Raw genomic sequence first — 19,634 nt, forward strand, 5'->3', positions numbered from 1 at the left:
CTATAAGAACAGTGCTCTGAATTTCTGACACGGGGCCATTTATAAATTAAGATACTCAGGTTCCATCATTATATTTCCATGTATTGGAGTTTATGAAAGTAGTTATTTAACAGACATTTCTTGAGACCAAAAATCTGTATATGAAACAAATCAAGAATTTAAAATAATAAAGCAAACCATAAATAATAATACTTAACATTTGCTGTCCACTTTTCCTGTGCCAGGAACTGTGACAAGGGCTTTCAAGGGACTGTTCGTTTCTGAGAAAATCTCAGATCACATAGCCCGTAATTTTTAGAGCCAGGATATGAACACAGCTGGTCTGCGTCTGGGTTTAACCCCCTGCAGTACAGCTATCACATTGTACGCAATAATGTAAATGGGTACCAGGGGGACAGCTGCGGAGGGACTGAGGAAGGAAGATTTCTTGAAAGATGTAAATTTGGAGCCAGTTTTTGACATATGTTCCTGTGGTCTAATGCCATTGGGTATATTAACAACTCAAGTACATAGATTTACAATTTGAAAATCATTTAAAATTTTGGAAGGAGTAAATGCCACATGTACTAACAAATTTACAGGGACAAAATACCTTCCTACCATCACCTTCCCAAGTTTTGGTCCACAAATTCCTCTTTTGCAGTTGATCAACAGAATACTTTCATGAACTTAGCCCTAATCTTGGTGTCTGGCTTATCGTAGGTTTTTATAGATGGTTGAATGAATTCTGATGAAACATTTGCATTTTTGTCTTCAATTCTTTCTCTTGTTTTTAAATCCACACTATTTTTATTAACGAAACTTTCTCATTCCGAACTGCCTCCACCCCTTCCCTTGCAAAGAGGAAAAATATATAATATAGAGCTCTTAACGAGAATGAGAAGGGTGGGAGGAATTACAACCTTTCTGAGACTTGTGGTGAATGCAATCCTAAGACAGGAGATGGAAGTCTCTGGAAAGATAAAAAGTTCAATTTGGGCAGAACGGCTTCTTGAGCCTCATGTGTGTTGAAGTGGTGTGCATTGGAAAGTTGTTCTGTCAATGGCTACCAGCTAGATTCTGTTGACGATTTGACTCTGAACGTATTCAAAGGAGTGCCTGTAGAAGTGGTCAGGAATTACCTAATTGCTGCTTTAGAATGGAGAAATACACTTCTTTTTGGATGACACTCATGCTTTTCCCAGAGGGACATTGTCACATAATGTTTGCACAAGTGCTTCCTATTTGTAACTTTGCCAGAACTGCGTTCTGTGTGATTTTTGCTTACATATCCAAGACTCCTTGAGTTGCCAACATTCAGACATCACTAATGACCTCATTAATACCATTTTGATAAAACATTTACATCACTGCTTCTCTTATATCTTGTTCTTGACGCATATCAGAATGTCTGTGCTATATTTCCCCACATCCTTCATTTACCACATATTTGTTTGATGTGTTTTTTGAGCTGTTAGTAAGTGTTCTGTACTTTTAATTCCCTTTTGGCCAGAACCCAAATGTTTGGTTCGCCAGGTCATGAGCCTTGCACCTTGGCAAGAAAAATTCTGCTAAAGGCACGGTAGATAATGAGTAGTATTGCCCATTCAGAGGTCTCATGTGGTTCATCTCCCTGCCTCGCTGTTACTTTGAAAAGAGTTCCTTTTCTTCTCTGTGCAGGACAGCCAGTTGACCTTGAAGGGTATCTGCAACTGCTGTTCTTTCTGGTACCATTTCTAGCTAATTTCACTTCCAGGGTGGTTCTCTTCCTTGGGTCCTGAGTTGTCTATTCTCTGGAATTGGTTACTTTCCTAATAGAAATGCTTTTTGCCTGGGTTTACTGTCACTTCATGGTCCCCTGGTCCTGATATTGACTTTATTTGTTCAGATTCCTGAATGACAGCTTTATATTGACCTCTGCACTCTATGTGCTCCTTAACTTTGGTCTTCCTGAACTTCCTGTTTTATGCTGACATAGTTCATTTATATCTAATCTATCTCGGAAATTCCTATAAGGATATTGGTCTGAGACTATTAAGAGGGGATTTTTGTCCTTAGTTCTTCACTCGGCTGTTAGCTCTTTTGTTCTCTTTGCCAGGACCCTTTGTTAAGTAGCCAATCCCACCTCCCACCCCAAACAAAAACCCCAAACAAGAACAAAACATTAACTAACTTTCCTTACTGTTGAATGCTTAATATGCAGTTGTACACTTCGAACCTTTAGAGGGATATATATTATGTAGCTAACAGTAGCTACTACAATATTTACTGCTTGGTTACCTTCTAAACCTCCCCTTCCCCAGTTTTATGGGTGTATCCCAGTTACCCTGAAGTTGTTTCTTATCCCTGACTTCATATTTGAATCATCTGCGGTGCTTTAAAAAAATGCCCCAATTGGGGCTTCCCTGGTGGCGCAGTGGTTGAGAGTCCACCTGCCGATGCAGGGGACATGGGTTCGTACCCCGGTCTGGGAAGATCCCACATGCGGCGGAGCGGCTGGGCCCGTGAGCCATGGCTGCTGAGCCTGCGTGTCCGGAGCCTGTGCTCCACAACGGGACAGGCCACAACAGTGAGAGGCCCGCTTACCGCACACACACACACAAAAAGCCCCAATCGCCTTCCCTTCCAGACATACTGAATCAGAGTCTCTGGAATGTGGGAATTGTGTGTTTTTATTTTATTTATTTATTTATTTATTTACTTGCTTACTTATTGGCTGCCCTGTGTGGCATGTGGGATCTTAGTTCCCCACGCCTCAGAATTTGGAAGCACGGTGTAGTCTTAACCGTTGGACCACCAGGGAAGTCCCAGAACTGGGTGTTTTTAAAAGTACTTCCTGGGTGATTCTAAGTGCAGTTGTAATGGAGAACAGTAGTCTCATCCAATCGGTGTGCTCTGACATTTCCCCTGGTGGCTGTTATTGGTTTACTTTTTAAGGCAAGGATGCACATTCACACTTAAGGGCAAAGTGAAGGAGGACAACCCCATCATCTCATGATCAGCCTTAGGATGAAGTTGATGCGTTGGACTAAATGTGATCTTTTAATGACATCTTCAAGCCATTGAATCAGTTAACCCTGAAACTTGCTGTACCTTTAGACTTGCCCTTGTTTATGTGAGAAAATAAACATCTAAGCCAAGGAAACTCAGATCAAGAGATTAAATGACTCATAGAAGAAACTGAAACCCAGGTCTTACAGTTCAGTGTTCTTTCTGTGTACTCAATGAAGATAGTGCTCAAGAAATTAGTAAGTATAAAAGAAATGAGAAAACGGTGCCTACACCCAAGGAAGTCACAATCTCTTTGAGGGAGATAAAACACAGTTGTTGGGAACCTGGTCAAACAATCACTGTAACCGACTCTGACAGCACGTTAGAGTTTACAGAGAATTTTGACATCTATCATCCCTTTTAATCCTCTCAAGAAACTCTTAGGTAGGATAATATTTTACCTATTTCACAACTGAGAAGATCCGAGGCCGGGAGAGGATTTACCTCCGGTTTGCCCAAGATGATCCAGTTGGTAACTGTGCTAAGAGCTGAACCCAGATCTTCAGACTCAAAATCCAGGGTCTTTTTTTTGGCTGCATCTCTACCTGTGAATGGTCTTTATGTTTTGGAATTCCATTCTCTCTCCCTTACCTGGATATAGAGACACAGGGATTCAGGAGAGAGTAAAGCTGTCCTGTCCCCAGGAGCAACAGTGATTTGGGAAGCACAACAATCTAAGCTATATGGGGAGTGGTGGACTTCTGTTCTGATTTCTGGAAGGTGGATGAAGTTCATGGAAATTGTTGAGTTCAGGGGAGGAAAGTTTTGGGAGATTAGAGTCTAGGGTTTCTGGGGAGGATTTCATTTGGGTTAAATGGCGCAAGATTACCCATCAGTGGGAACTGGGTTCAATTGTGGGAGCAGGAGGGACACTCCTATTTTATTCCTATATTGTCTGCTCTTGTGCACTTTTGTTACATCCTTTTTTGGGTATAACAGTTACATTCTTGATATACCTAGAAGTTCCTGTCATCTGGAACTTTCTACTCTTTTTCCCAGTCCACCAAACTCAAGGTAAACAAATTGCCTCCATCTATAAACTGCTTCTGCAACACATTTTCCCCTAACTTCCCGCAGGATGAAAAGAACAGTCTAGCAGTCTTCCCCTGGTATTGCTCATAATTCTGGGAAGATAGTAAACCAATTAAATAGTGCAGCTGTACAAACATTCCAGCTATAATCTATGAAGTTCAGATGGTGACCACAGTTTCATTGTCTTCTTTCCCCATATGGAATTTCATTGTTTCTTTTGATTGTATTTTAAAACGGGTTTATGTAAGATGGAATGTTTTGTAGCTAGTGAAAGTACATTTAAGCTACACTTGAAATGTTGAACTGAATTTTTTGAGGAGAAAATAGTTTTGGGAGGAAATTTTTTTAGAATAACTAATAGTTTCGGGGAGTGGAAATGGCTGAATTTCTGAGTCTATCTTAGACTACGTCAGCATGAGAGTCCCCTTTTCGTTTCTCGGCAGTTATTTAGTGGGACCACCTCTTGGGATGGGTGCCAGCTGAGGAACCTGAGTCACTCTAGAGGCTAAAGGTGTGATCAGTGCAGTGAACGTTTATGAGCACTTACTATAAAGCAGAGCCTGCTCGAAGCACTTCACATGAGTTATGCTGTTTAATCTTCAAAATGACCTGATGATGTGCTTACACTAACCATCCCCATTTTGCAAATAAGGTAACAAAGGTATAGAGCGGTGAGTAAATTGCTCTGTCATCTAAGCCAGGCATTTTGACTCCACATCTGTACTTTTAACCACAATGCTCTATGACCTTCAGAAGGAAGCAACCCATTTAATTGGTTTTCCTTTAAGTGACCTCTTTCTTCTTAGAGCCCCTAATTAGTCGATCAACTGACTGGTTAAACAGGCATCACATGACAATGACACAGTTTTTTGTATCTCCTTACCAAAAGGCAGACCAGGAAAAATCATTTCCTGGAAGCAATTAGAAAGAGAAAAGAGTTTTGCAACTCTTTTAAACATGTGGACAAAATTTCCTGTTACACTTTTTTTCCCTTTCACTTCTTGATTGTTGAGACACTTTCACTTTGCATGTAATCAAAAATAGAACCGTCTGTTGAACATTCCGTATCCCATACTTTTATGCCTCCTCCTAGAAAATGGTTCTTTGAGTCTCAAGGACAAATTCATTTTTTTTATTTCCAACTCATACTTGTAACTGTCTAGGAAGTGACAGATTTCCAAATGAGCTGCTCCAGTTGACGGCTCATTGTTCATAGGCTCTGCTGTGTTAGGGATGTAGCTTTGCTCCTCTTTAGGCAAGTTGTGAATCAGTGGCGGCTAACGATTGAAAGGAGTTCACGTCTATTTCTTGATATTTCTTTGTATAAATCTAGCTTTTCCCAAAGCATATCTTAGATACTTTAGGGATGGAGACACAGAAGATAAATGACTTTTCAAAGGGCATGCATTTGGGGAGCCAGAGCTGGAATGATTGTCTTAACTTAGAACATTTTCAGCTTAATTTCTCTCCCTCTCTTGTATTAAATTGCACTTTGATCATTGTAGATACTAGTCAAGCAAGAAAGTGTGCTTTGAAGTGGTCTGCCTCTTTGAGGGCTGTCATATATATATATTTTTGAAAATGTACCAAATGTAAAAGACCTGCTGTGTTCTGAGGACCTGAGGAACTCCTTTTCTGGCTTCTGTTGAACTCTGTCGATCAGTGTAACCAGGAATGATAAAGCTTTAAGAAGCTGAGTCACACCAGCAGGATAGAAAATAAACAGGGATGCTAATGAGCTAATTTGCCCCTTTGCTAAGCGTCGCTCCACTGAGCTATTATACCTATGTTTCTTGGAGGAAAGCAGCAAGAAACGTTCTTGTGAACTCTGATTGTCGAGGATGCTGCCTACAACATGGCTCAGTGCCCCGTTAGCAAAATCCCATGTGAGAAATCCCATTTAGCCCTAAGAGCTAAGAAAAGTTCTGCTTTCTCTGATGAACCATTGCATCTTTATTTCTCTCCTGTTAACAACAGAAAATCAACCATAATTTCCTTTTCCCTTTGACTACTTTAGAAAAATGAATTACATAGACACTTACGATCTGAATACTCGCTTTACTGCCTCCCTTAAATTTTCCCGGGAGTGATTTATTATTATCGACAGTGTGAATGAAGAAAAATGAAGAGCATTGTTCATCACCCAGTTCTACGAGGGTTAAGTCATAACCCACTGCAGTTGCCCACCAGCAGTGCACCCTGAGAGGAATTCAGGATGAAAAACAGGATGAGGCACTCTGTGCTTTGGGTAAACACGGCCTTAGGTAGTTAGACATGTATCTCAGGAAGAATTTCAGTGACTCCAGCTTCTTGCATCTTCCCATACATAAAAAAGCACTAAAATCATTAACCGGAGATATATTTGTGATTAGCATAATCTTTCATCAAGATGTATGCTTGACTGCATGTATTTCCAGGCCAAAAAAATTCATATATAAACTGGCTTCTCCTCTACCCCTTTGGAGCTGTTCTCTCAGAGCTACTGAGAGGGTCTCCTGGACTATAGTCCTCAGTAAGTCCCTGAATAAAACTTAAACTCACAGCTCTCATGTTGTGCATTTTTCTTTGTCAACAATAGTTTACTCTTTTACTGTATGGGTTTTTGTTGGGTACTGCTTAAAATTCTTTGTAAGACTTAGCATGGGTATAAAATATCTATAAATGAAACTTGTGAGAATAACAGCTGGGTGCAAAATGGGTTTTGTCTTTCAGCTAGTTCTCTTTTATAAAAGAAATTCTTTTTTTTTTTTCTTCTGTTAGGGAGGAAAACCCTTTGCTCTACCCTCTTATGTTTAATGATTGTGGGCGTGCAAATTAAACTGACAAAGACAGATTATAGCAAGAGAAAAGACAGATTTTTATTCACGTATATACAGGAGTGTTCACAGAAAAATGTGACTCACAGAGGCAGTTAGAATTTGGGGCATATATACCATCTTAATGGGGAAAAGATGGGGAGAAGGCCACTTATGAGAAAACAAATGACTTTGGGAAAGAGAAATATGGGCCTTTAGAAGATTAGATGTGAGATAACGATAGTTTTGTGACGTCTGTTTTAGGCAATTTCTTATGCTGGTGCCAACTTCTTGTCTGCTGTCATAGGAGTTAATCTTCCCTGATAATTTCTCCCGGGGGTGGGGGGGTGTGTGTGTTTATGACAAGTGAATTCTTTTGAGAGGCTCTGCTTTTAGGCAGTTAAGCAGAGTTCAGAAAAAACAAAAATAAAAACAAAAAACTTTTCACAGTGATATATTCTGAATCCCTTCACTTCCAAAGACCACTGCTGTCAGGAAGGGAAGTTAATCTGGGTAGACCATTTGACATTGCAAAGTTTGTTTGTGGGTTACAATGGGCTCCAGTGATGTATTTCTCCAGGTTTTAGTCAAGTCTGATAGTTCAACACACCCTTTCTTGGCTAGTTGTGGTGTCATATCCTCTGATAAAATTTCCAGAGCGCAGGGTTGACATTCTGATTTCCCCAAACCCTCCATTTCTCTGCCCCAACTCACCACACAAACCTTCAGGATTATGGTAGTTCCTGACATCTCATCTCCTGGTTTTTCAAATGTAAATATATTCTCCTTCCTTCCTTCCAATAACAAATTTGTGCTCATTTTGTGTCAGTCAACACTTCTTTGAATAATAATTAATACTACTTAGCACTTCTCACATTAGGGTAGAACATACATTTAAAAAAATAATTAATTTTATTTTTGGCTGTGTTGGGTCTTTGTTGCTGTGTGCGGGCTTTCTCTAGTTGCGGGCGAACGGGGACTACTGTTCGTTGCAGTGCACGGGCTTCTCACTGGGGTGGCTTCTTGTTGTGGATTATGGGCTCTAGGGTGTGTGGGCTTCAGTGGTTGTGGCATGCAGGCTCAGTAGTTGTGGCTTGTGGGCACTAGAGTGCAGGCTCAGTAGTTGTGCTGCATGGGCTTAGCTGCTCCGCAGCATGTGGGATCTTCCTGTACTGGGGCTTGAATCCGTGTCCCCTGCAGTGGCAGGCGGATTCTTAACCACTGTGCCACCGGGGAAGTCCCAGAACATACATTTTTATTGAAAGAAGTACAGATCAAAAGGAGGTCCTTTCTGTTTGCACTTTTATTTTGCCCTAAATTTGTTTTGTTTTTGGTTTAACTAGGCTCACAGGATCCTAATCACTTTATTCCTGCCAGTATTAAAGACTTAAGTACTAAAATAGAAGTTAATTTGGGTACATAGAAATTGCTCAATCAAAAATTGGTAGTATCTTATAAAACTGTGTTGTATTATCAAGTCCAAAGTACATTCTCAGTCTATCTACTTTATGTCCCACTGTTATCCTGGTTTTTACCAAATCAATTCCCATCTGTACTATAATAACTTCCTAATTTATTATTTTGCTACCTTTCTTGCATCCCTGTAACCAATGCATTTGTCCTGCAGTGTGGACAATGTGATCTCTTTTTTTTTTTTTTTTTAACATTTTTATTGGAGTATAATTTCTTTACATTGTTGTGTTAGTTTCTGCTGTATGATAAAGTGTCAGCTGTATGTATACATGTACCCCCATATCCCCTCCCTCTTGCGTCTCCCTCCCACCCTCCCTATCGCACCCCTCTAGGTGGTCACAAAGCACCAAGCTGGTCTTCCCGTGCTATGTGGCTGCTTCCCACTAGCAACCTATTTTATATTCGGTAGTGTGTATATGTCAATGCCACTCTCTCACTTTGTCCCAGCTTACCCTTCCCCCTCCCTGTGTCCTCAAGTCCATTCTCTACATCTGTGTCTTTATTCCTGTCCTGTCCCTAGGTTCTTCAGAACCATTTCATTTTTTTCAGATTCCATACATGTGTTGGCATACGGTATTTGTTTTTCTCTTTCTGACTGACTTCACTCTGTATACCAGACTCTAGGTCCATCCACCCCACTACAAAAACTCAATTTTGTTCCTTTTTATGGCTGAGTAATATTCCATTGTATATATGTGCCACATCTTCTTTATCCATTCATCTGTTGATGGACACTTAGGTTGCTTCTATGTCCTGGCTATTGTAAATAGTGCTGCAATGAACATTGTGGTACATGACTCTTTTTGAATTATGGTTTTCTCAGGGTATATGCCCAGTAGTGGGATTGCTGGGTCATATGGTAATTCTATTTTTAGATTTTTAAGGAACCTCCATACTGTTCTCCACAGTGGCTGTATCAATTTACATTCCCACCAACAGTGCAAGAGGGTTCCCTTTTCTCCACACCCTCTCCAGCATTTATTGTTTGTAGATTTTTTGATGATGGACATTCTGACTGGTGTGAGGTGATACCTCATTGTAGTTTTGATTTGCATTTCTCTAACGATTAATGATGTTGAACATTCTTTCATGTGTTTGTTGGCAATCTGTATATCTTCTTTGGAGAAATGTCTATTTAGGTCTTCTGCCCATTTTTGGATTGGGTTGTTTGTTTATTTGATATTGAGCTTCATGAGCTGCTTGTAAATTCCAGAGATTAATCCTTTGTCAGTTGCTTCATTTACAAATATTTTCTCCCTTTCTGAGGGCTGTCTTTTCATCTTGCTTATGGTTTCCTTTGCTGTGCAAAAGCATTTAAGTTTCATTAGGTCCCATTTGTTTACTTGTTTTTATTTCCATTTCTCTAGGAGGTGGGTCAAAAAGGATCTTGCTGTGATTTATGTCATAGAGTGTTCTGCCTATGTTTTCCTCTAAGAGTTTGGTAGTGTCTGGCCTTACATTTAGGTCTTCAATCCATTTTGAGTTTATTTTTGTGTATGGTGTTAGGGAGTGTTCTAATTTCATTCTTTTACATGTAGCTATCCAGTTTTCCCAGCACCACTTATTGAAGAGGCTGTCTTTTCTCCACTGTATATTCTTGCCTCCTTTATCAAAGATAAGGTGACCATATGTGCATGGGTTTGTCTCTGGGCTTTCTATCCTGTTCCATTGATCTATATTTCTGTTTTTGTGCCAGTACCAGACTGTCTTGATTACCGTAGCTTTGTAGTATAGTGTGAAGTCAGGGAGCCTCATTCCTCCAGCTCCGTTTTTTTCCCTCAAGATTGCTTTGGCTATTCGGGGTCTTTTGTGTTTCCATACAAATTGTAAAATTTTCTCTTCTAGCTCTGTGAAAGATGCCACTGGTCATGTGATAGGGATTGCATTGAATCTGTAGATTGCTTTGAGTGGTATAGTTATTTTCACAATGTTGATTCTTCCAATCCAGGAACATGGTATATCTCTTCATCTGTTTGTATCATCTTTAATATCTTTCATCAGTGTTTTATAGTTTTCTGCATACAGATCTTTTGTCTCCTTAGGTAGGTTTATTCCTACGTATTTTATTCTTTTCGTTGCAATGGTAAATGGGAGTGTTTCCTTAATTTCTCTTTCAGATTTTTCATCATTGGTGTATAGGAATGCCAGAGATTTCTGTGCATTAATTTTGTATCCTGCTACTTTACCAAATTCATTGTTTATCTCTAGTAATTTTCTGGTAGCATCTTTAGGATTCTTTATGTATAGTATCGTGTCATTTGCAAGCAGTGACAGTTTTACTTCTTCTTTTCCAATTTGGATTCGACAGTGTGATCTTTTAAAGGTAAGAGTGGTGATTAAAGGTCAAAACCCTTTCATAATTATCCACTGCCCTTAGAATAAAACCCTAACTTCTTAGTAACCGTGACCTACAAAGCCCTCTGTGACTTTGGCCCTGCCTCTTATCTCGGACCTCCTTTCTTATCTCCCCTTGCTTGTTGCTTTCCAGCCACACTGGCTGCCCTGCAGTTCTTGCCTTGGGCTTTTGTACAAGGTGTTTCCCTTGCCTGGACTATTTTTGTCTAGATTTCTCATTGCTAGGTCTTGTCATGTGAGTATCACTGCCCCAGGGAAGCCCTCTCTTACCCTCTCCACTTACTCTGACATTACCTTATTTTATTTTCTCCATATCACAGTCACTATCTGAAATTATTTATTTATTTATTGTCCATCTCCTCTACAGAATGTAAACTCAGTTAATACTAAGACACTGTCTACAAAGTGAGAGCCTGGTAGTGTATATATGGACCTATAAACACTACCAAATGTAAAATAGATAGCTAGTGGGAAGCAGTCGCATAGCACAGGGAGTTGAGCTCGGTGCTTTGTGACCAGCTAGAAGGGTGGGATAGGGAGAGTGGGAGGGAGGGAGACGCAAGAGGGAAGAGATATGGGGATATATGTATATGTATAACTGATTCACTTTGTTGTAAAGCAATTTTACTCCAATAACAACATTAAAAAAATAAAAAGGGCATGCCATCATTCTACTGCAGTCAGTTTTGTTATTGAAAGAATTTGGAAATGCACATTATCTGTGAACTTCCTTGATTTTTCTAATACTGAGTATAACTCACAAGGCATACCTATGGGCCACTAGGTGGCAAACCTTGGCTTATATCCCATCAGTTAATGAGAAAGATAAGAACACTAAGGTACTCATTGTCATCCCAAATTGAACCCACAGTTTGGAAACTAGAGGCAAAGAGGAACATGGAAGGGGCAAAAGGAGACACAATCACTTTCTTATTTCACCATGTTAGCATGATTTGATATTTTATTGAACTGTCTGCAGTTAAATTAAAATCTCAGAGAATGTGCTTTTTTAAAAAAATAAATGATTACTACCTGGAAGAAAACCCACATTGTCTACTTTATTATGTGTTGGAACCTTATTACCTTTTTTAATATGTACTCATTGACTGTATTTGTTGAATGCATCGTATCAACTAGAAAAAAAAAATACCACTTTCTCAATAGTTACAGAATGATGTTTTCCAATCAAATAGCCAAATTAATGGAACAGATGTGGAAAATTGGTTTTGAATTAGTTTTGTATAATTCATTTGTATAATTTGTATAATTCAGACTTTCATGTATGTAAGTTTTAAAATTTTGAAATAAGCATTAACTTTCAGAACAGTTGGAAGTACAGTCCCAGAATTTTTTTTTTTCTGAATCATTTGTTAATATGCTGCTCACTCCTGAATACTTTCATGTGTATTTCTTACTGACAAGGCTATTCTCCTACATAACCAAATTTAACCACCAAATCAGGAGATTTACATTTATACATTGCTTTGGTATATTCCTCAGAATTCATTCAAGTTTCATCCATTGTACCAATAATGCCACTTACAGAAGAAGGATCCAGCGTTTAGCTGTCATCTCCCTTTAGCTTCCTTCACTTTGGAACAGTTCTTTAGTCTTGACTCTCACAATCTGGACACTTTTGAAAATAAAAGGCCAATTATTTTGAAGATAATTGAATTTTGAATGATCCCTTCATTTGGGTTGTCCTGATATTTCCTCAAGATTAGACTCAGTTGTGAGTCTGTCAGGAACATGCCGGAAGTGATGCTAAGTTCTTTTCGTTGCATCTTGTTATGTGGCATATGATTTTGATTTGTCCCATTGCTAATGATTGATTTTTTGATTAAGGTGGTGTCCGCCAGACTTTTCCCACTGTAAAGTTACTGTTTTCTCTCTGTAGTAAGTATTTTGTGGGGAGGTACTTGAAGACAATATAAAATATCTCTTTCCTCACCAAACTATCAATTTATCTATTTATTTAAATACGATTGTTTCCCACTTTATTCAATGGATTATACCCCATTACTGTCTTTATTTGATGTGATCCTCAGATTGCTCTCTGCTTAACCACTAGTTTGTTGAAGCTGGTTTCCATGTCCTTTTGACGTATCTCCATCATTCTTTGTGCACATCCTTGGTCTCTGGCATAATAAGATGTTCCAGGGTCGTCTTGTTCTTTCCCTGTTTCAATCATGTCTATAGTCAGCCATTTCTCCAAGGAGCCTTAATTTCTTTTAGCTGAGAATGGCAATTAAAAGCCAAGATCTGGACACTAGGTGTGTTCATGGTTATTGAGGTATCATTGTTTCCAGGCCCTCTCAGTGGGCAGATGTAGGGAATCAGGCTATAGCTAATACACATATTTATATCTGTATTTCTGTGTGTATGTATATGTGTATATATAGCTCTATGTGTATCAGTCTGTCAGAATTTGTACATTCACACAGTTCATCCAATGCAGTCTTCCCTAACCATATCCTAATCTACTCCATTGGGTTAGTTTATACACATGATGACTTTGTCAGCCTACGGTGTACCCCAAGTCTAGTCTGGCCTTTGCAAATTAAAAAAAAAAAATTCCATCCATGATGAGTATTACATTTATTGTCCAAGAAAAGCTGTTGGTTGATGGGACATTTGGGGGCAAGACATAAGGAAAAAGATTGAAAAATGTATACTAAATATTAGACTAGTGTGTAAGTAACAGGTTTTTCACAACTATCATACTCTTTTTTTTTTAAATTCATAAGAAAGTAACACCCTTTCCCCATCTCCTCCATCTGGATTCAGGGAATCACTACTTATGCTTTTTCTGCCTTTTTAGTTAAGGTAAGTTTCTTGATGTTCTTCAAGTTTGTACCATTTGTTTCCTCATTATATCTATCTATCTATATCTATGTATCATATACTTATATGATATTGAGGTAGTTGTATACAAATAGGATCAACTTATGATCTGGGAATAGATGAAATGAGATGTTTAGCAATTTCAGGTTTCCTCAGTAAAAATCAATGTCAAATCATCTTACACCTGGTAAATCCTGAGTGACTGAGAGGGAGAACAGTGAGTATTCAGGCCGTCAGAAATGAGGTGCCCAGAAAAGTGAGAATAACAACTCTGCCTGATGATTGGGCTTTAGTGTTTTCCTAAACGAGCGTGAGTGCAAAGTGGCCGTGAAATATTAAAGCCCACTTTTATATCAGTAAAAATGGGAAGCTATGGTAATTATGAGAAGAAAAGGACCAGCATTGAGATGAGAAAAGCTGGTACAGGGAGAGAGCTAGAAGTGCTAGGCTGGTTCCCCTGGTGGGGTGGAGGAAAATTCCTGTCTTGAAGGCAAGGTAAAAACAAAACACCTTGCGAATTAAATAACCATTCTGAAGTTTAGTCTTGAGTAAGATTCCACGTTGGTCTGCTGAAATGATTCAGGTCAGTAATTAAAGTCAAAACATTGTACCTGTTATCCTTAATAATATACGCCTTTTGAGACCCAGATCTAAATGCTCACCCTTTTCTTGTCCTTTGCTCTACAACTCTCCAGAAATATCTGAAAAAGCAGTTGCCTTTCCTGTTCCGGTAGGAAAGAAAGCTAGTGGGGAGAAAGAGTATTTGCACTGAAGTCAGTTTTTGCTTAATTTTCAGTCTCATTTCAAAGAAAGACACAAAAAGATTTCTATAGAAGAGACACATAAGAAACTATCTTAAGGTTACTGAATGGTTTAATTAAGATTCACTGTTATTTCATTTTAATGGTTTCATTTGTGATACAGATCATTAGTTTTCTATTAGTTTTTTTTTAATTACAGTCATATTGCTTAAAAAAGTAATGCTATTTAACTAAGTTCTACAGCATAAGGGGAATTGGTTTATTCTGGCTTTTGATGTCTCTGGAAAGATTAATTTTGGTAAAACTGTTCTTTTATCTCTTAACAGTACTATGGCTTGAAAAAATAGAGAAACCTGATGGGAACAAATCTATCTTGGCTATAAGCTTAATTTTGTTATCATGAAAAAGAAAAAGATTCAGTTCAAATTCTTTGCTTTTTCAAGTATTTTTTTCTTGCTCAAATACGGTTATAAATACTGTAAATGGCCATTATTTAGAGTTCAGGGTTTTTTTCCTCCTTGCTCGTACAAAGGTGGCAAAGGTAAAATTCAAGTGTTGTTGAGGCCAATAACTGTATTGATTCTTCTTTGCCACTAGATGTCCCTGTATAGATGCTCCTTCTACCTGAGAGGCTTTCTTAAAAAGATACCAACAAAATCAGACAGACATTTGCTACTCCTAAGGCTCTTTTCCCTTCTTTAATTTAGCACCCTGGTTATGACCACATGCTTTCCCCTTCTTTCTGGAGGATTAATTCCAGAGGACTGGACAGGACTTGAACTAAACAAAAAGTGAGTAAAATTAGCCTTAGGCATTGGTCCAAATATGTATATCTACTAACTACTCATCCTATAAAATGTGAGAATCCTTACAGATATAATTTAGAGGTATAGAAAACTTTCAAGTAAGCACGATAAAATGAGGAGGGGCTTGGATTTGCATTAGCTAAACAGTGGCAGATAATTTAAAACTACATTTGGTAGTAAAATATATTTGTATTTTTATTTTGAATATGGTATTCTGGGAATCAATAATGGACATACAGATAATATTACTCCTCAAGGATTGGAGTTTTTGCGATTTATTATACAGCTTCTTATCTCATAACTCGTCTGTTTTCCATACTTGACAAAGACTAACCATGTCAGCTACCAGAATAATGTGATAGGATTGCTAAACTTCAGCTCATTTCTTTGTAAGTTTGTCTAATTTTTAGTTCTAAGTTTATCTGCAAAGGAGGAGGTAACTAATGTTTGATTCAAAACATTCACAGAAATAGAACAAAAAATACTAAAATTTGTATGGAATCATAAAAGATCTTGAATAGCTAAAGCAATCTTGAGAAGGAATAACAAAGCTAGAGGTATCATGCTTCCTTATTTCAAACTGTATCACAAAGCTATAGTAATTAAAACAGTATGGTGTTAGCATAAAAGACACATAGGTTGGGGGAACAGAATAGAGAGTCCAGAAATAAACCAGTCATGTGTGGTTAATTAAATTACAATAAAGGAACCAAGAATATACGATGAGGAAAGACAGTTTCTTCAAGAAATGGTGTTGGGAAAATTGGGCAGACATATACAAAATAAACGAGACTACGATCTTATGCCATACACAAAAAGTAACTCAAAATGGATTAAAGATGAATGTAAGACCTAAAACCATAAAACACCTTGAAGAATGAGTAGGCAGGAAGCCCTTGGTGATGAATTTTTTGGATCTGACTTCAAAATCAAAGGCAACGAAAGCAAAAATAAACAAGTGGATGACATCAAACAAGGTTCCTGCACAGCAAAGGAGACCATCAACAAAATGAAAAGGCCACCTACTGAATGGGAGAAAATGTTTTCATAAATGGGAGAAAATATTTGCATATATCCAAGGGGCTAATATCCAAAATTTATAAAGAAGGCAATTGCCTCAATAGCCAAAACAAAACAAAAAAAACCCCAATCGCATTGAAAAATAGGTAGAGGATCTGAACAGACATTTTTCCAAAGAACACATTCAGCTGGCCTACAATAGATGAAAAGATGCTCAACATCACTAATCATCAGGGAAATGCAAATCAAAAGCACAATGAGATATTACCTCATACCTATTAGAATGGCTGTTATCAAAAAGACAAGAAATAAAGTGTTGGCAAGAATATAGAGAAAAGGGAAAATAAAAAACCCTGTGCAATGTTGGTGAAATGTAAATTAGTATAGCCATTATGGAAAACAGTACAGAAGTCCCTCAAAAAATTGAAAATGGAACTACCATATGATCTGGTAGTTCCACTTCTAGTACTTATCCAAAGAAAACAACAACACTGCTTTGAGAAGATATATGCACCCGCATGTTCATCTCGGCATTATTTACAACAGACAAGATATGGAAACAACCTGAGTGCCCATTGATGGATGAATGCATAAAGAAGATAAGATATATATGTGTGTGTATTTTATGTATTTGTTATATATATATATAATATATATATATACACGCACATGCCATTTGCAACAACATGGATGGATGGACTTTGAAGGCATTATGCTAAGTAAAATAAGTGAGACACAGAAAGATATATAATATGTCAATTATACCTCAATAAAATGATGTCTTTTGCTTGGGTTGTATAGAGTCATAACACTAGTCTGAAATAATAATGAAATTTCTTGTTATACTCTCTGTTTTAAATTATCAGAATCATGCAATAACTTTTTGGTAGTAAAATACAGTGTTAATAATTTTCCTCTTTAAAACCTGAATTTTATTAAAAACTTTCTGTGAAATAATTATTCATTAGAACCAACAGATCATTTCGAAAGGATTAGATTCTGCGTTTAAAATACTATGGTATTCATTTATTGATTGAATATATTCTCAATTTTGTGTGCTTAAGTAACCTTTTCTCTTATAGCACTGATTTATATGTCATGACATGTGACTTATTATAACTCAATATAGGAATAATAGAGGGAAATAAAAAAGTAGTGCCAAATAACCAAAATTAACTTTTTTTTTTTAAAATCATCTGTGTTTGGGGGGTTGTTTTTATGCAAAATTTTTTCTCAGTGTTGAAGAAAAAGACACAAGTGGATACCCAGTCTTCTGTTTCTCTCAGTGCAAAGTGATCTTTGAGAAATGGTGATATTTGGGCAAGTTTGAAGAATGGGCATAAGTGCAGGCGCTGGGCAAAGGCCACTATCTCTTAAAAAGAAAATTTTTACAACCTGAAAGCTGGAGAATTTGGTAATACTGGGCAGAATTCTTGAAAATATCCCGGAATGGAGTTTGCAAGCCCTTTGGAGAAGGAAAAAGTGATCATTAAAAATAACCATGTGGCATCTTAACCAAGTTGGAAAAGAGTTGAGGAGGATGTGGAGAAATAAGAACCCTCATACACGGCTGGTAGGAATGTAAAGTGTTGCAGCCAATTTGGAAAACAGTCTGGCAGTTCCTCAAATGATTAAGCCTGGAGTTGCCACTGACTCAGCAAATGGATATATGCCCAAGATAAATGAAATCCACACAAAGATTTGTACCCAGATGTTTATAGCTGTGTTATTCATAATAGCCAAAAGGTGGTCACAACCCAGCATTTATCAATTGGATAGATGGATAATGGATAAAATGGATAAAATGTGGTATATGCCTACAATGGAATATTGTTCAACCATAAAAGGAATGAAGTCCTGATACATGATACAACATGGATGAGCCTAGAAAACAGTACATTAAGTGAAAGAAACCAGCCATAAAAGACCACATACTATATGATTCCATTCACATGAAAGTCCAGAACAGAAAGCATATTGATGGTTGCTTAGGACTGGAGGAGATGGGCAGAGAGTAGGGTGATAGTTAAAGGGTACAGGGTTTCTTTGGAGGTGACAAAAAGGTTCTAAATTGACTGTGGTGATGCTTGCACAACTCTGAATATACTAAAAACCAGTTAATTGTACACTTTAAATGAATGAATTGCATGTTATGTGAATTATGTCTCAATAAGTTAAGAAAAAAGAAAAGAAGGAAGTGAAATACTGATACATGCTACAACATGGATGAATCTTGAAAACATTAGGCTGAGTGAAAGAGGCCTGTCCCTCAGGGGAGCCCAGAGGTATTTATTGTTCTCTCAGATGCAGTCTGCCAATCAGAAATCACTTCTACCATAAGCAGAGTTGCCTGGTAAGGTATGTAACTTGTCAGCTTTTATCGGGTTACCAAGGGGACAGAGCTCGAAAGTTAACTAAAGGGCAAATGCTCATATAGAAGGTGGAAAGGTATTGCTCCCTTTGCCCTCAGGTATGTACTGAACTCCTTACTCATTTATTACCTATTTGGATTCTATTCATCTTGGCTTAAGTGATTTCCTTCTTATCTTTGGAAGAATCAGTGTTATTTATGCCAAAAAGGCATTTTGATTGTTGTTGCTTTTTCTGTCCATCGACTCTCTACCCATCATCTTCTTTCAGGTAATTGGAAAACCAGTTGTAAGAATAAAGATTCCCAGTGACGAGGAGTTAACAAAGTCAGGACATTTTAGGCATTTCCAGAGCATAGATTTTTCTCTATTAGTATCAGAGAGAGCACCTTCTATGCACTTAGAATGATTGGAGGTAGATATATCTGACCAAAGATGACCTGAGATGCAAAGTTCTCAAATAGTGACAGGATTTTGAAATGATGACAACAGCTGACATTCCCAATGTAACTGGCCTGCGTTTTGTGGAAATGTGCCTGATGTACACATATTGGTCTTTTTACCCTCTCATATGAAGTTACGTTCTAAACATATTTTCCTTGAGTGGCTTTCTTCTGTGAAATGAAACAGAGATACGATATATGATGTAGCTAAATCAATTATTCAGCCAAGGTCCAGTGACCAGCCAATTAGTGATTTATTTGCAAGTTAGCATCTTTAGGCAGGGGAGTGTCAATCTAAAGGCTGTTTGATGTCTGTTGTTTTTGTTGAGGGTTAACAGCAGTTCAAATTTATCTTGTCGAGCCTAGCAAAATGGTAAATTAGGTTTATGTTGATTCTGTTGATTCGCAATGCATGTTTTTTGAAAACAGAAAGTCCACCGATACTCACAGAAAGCAATGGCTGTCAAATTATTCTAGCCAAATGTGTTCCTCAAATGAAATCTAACGTGGAAGCCAATATGTAAAACAAATGGAGTTGCTTAGTTTGAAATGGCGAAAGGATAATGGGGTCTGGTATTCTGCAGCAAACTGCTAAAACTCTTCCTTAATACCTGGGGCACGCTTTGATCCAAAGCATCTGTAGATCCAAGGGTTGTAGAGAACAGGAAAATCTCTTGTATAATGCACAGGATATTAGTTGGAGTTC

Source organism: Monodon monoceros, unplaced genomic scaffold (genome assembly GCF_005190385.1).
Source record: "Monodon monoceros isolate NGI ecotype Baffin Bay Population unplaced genomic scaffold, NGI_Narwhal_1 Super_Scaffold_6, whole genome shotgun sequence".
NCBI lineage: Eukaryota > Metazoa > Chordata > Mammalia > Artiodactyla > Monodontidae > Monodon > Monodon monoceros.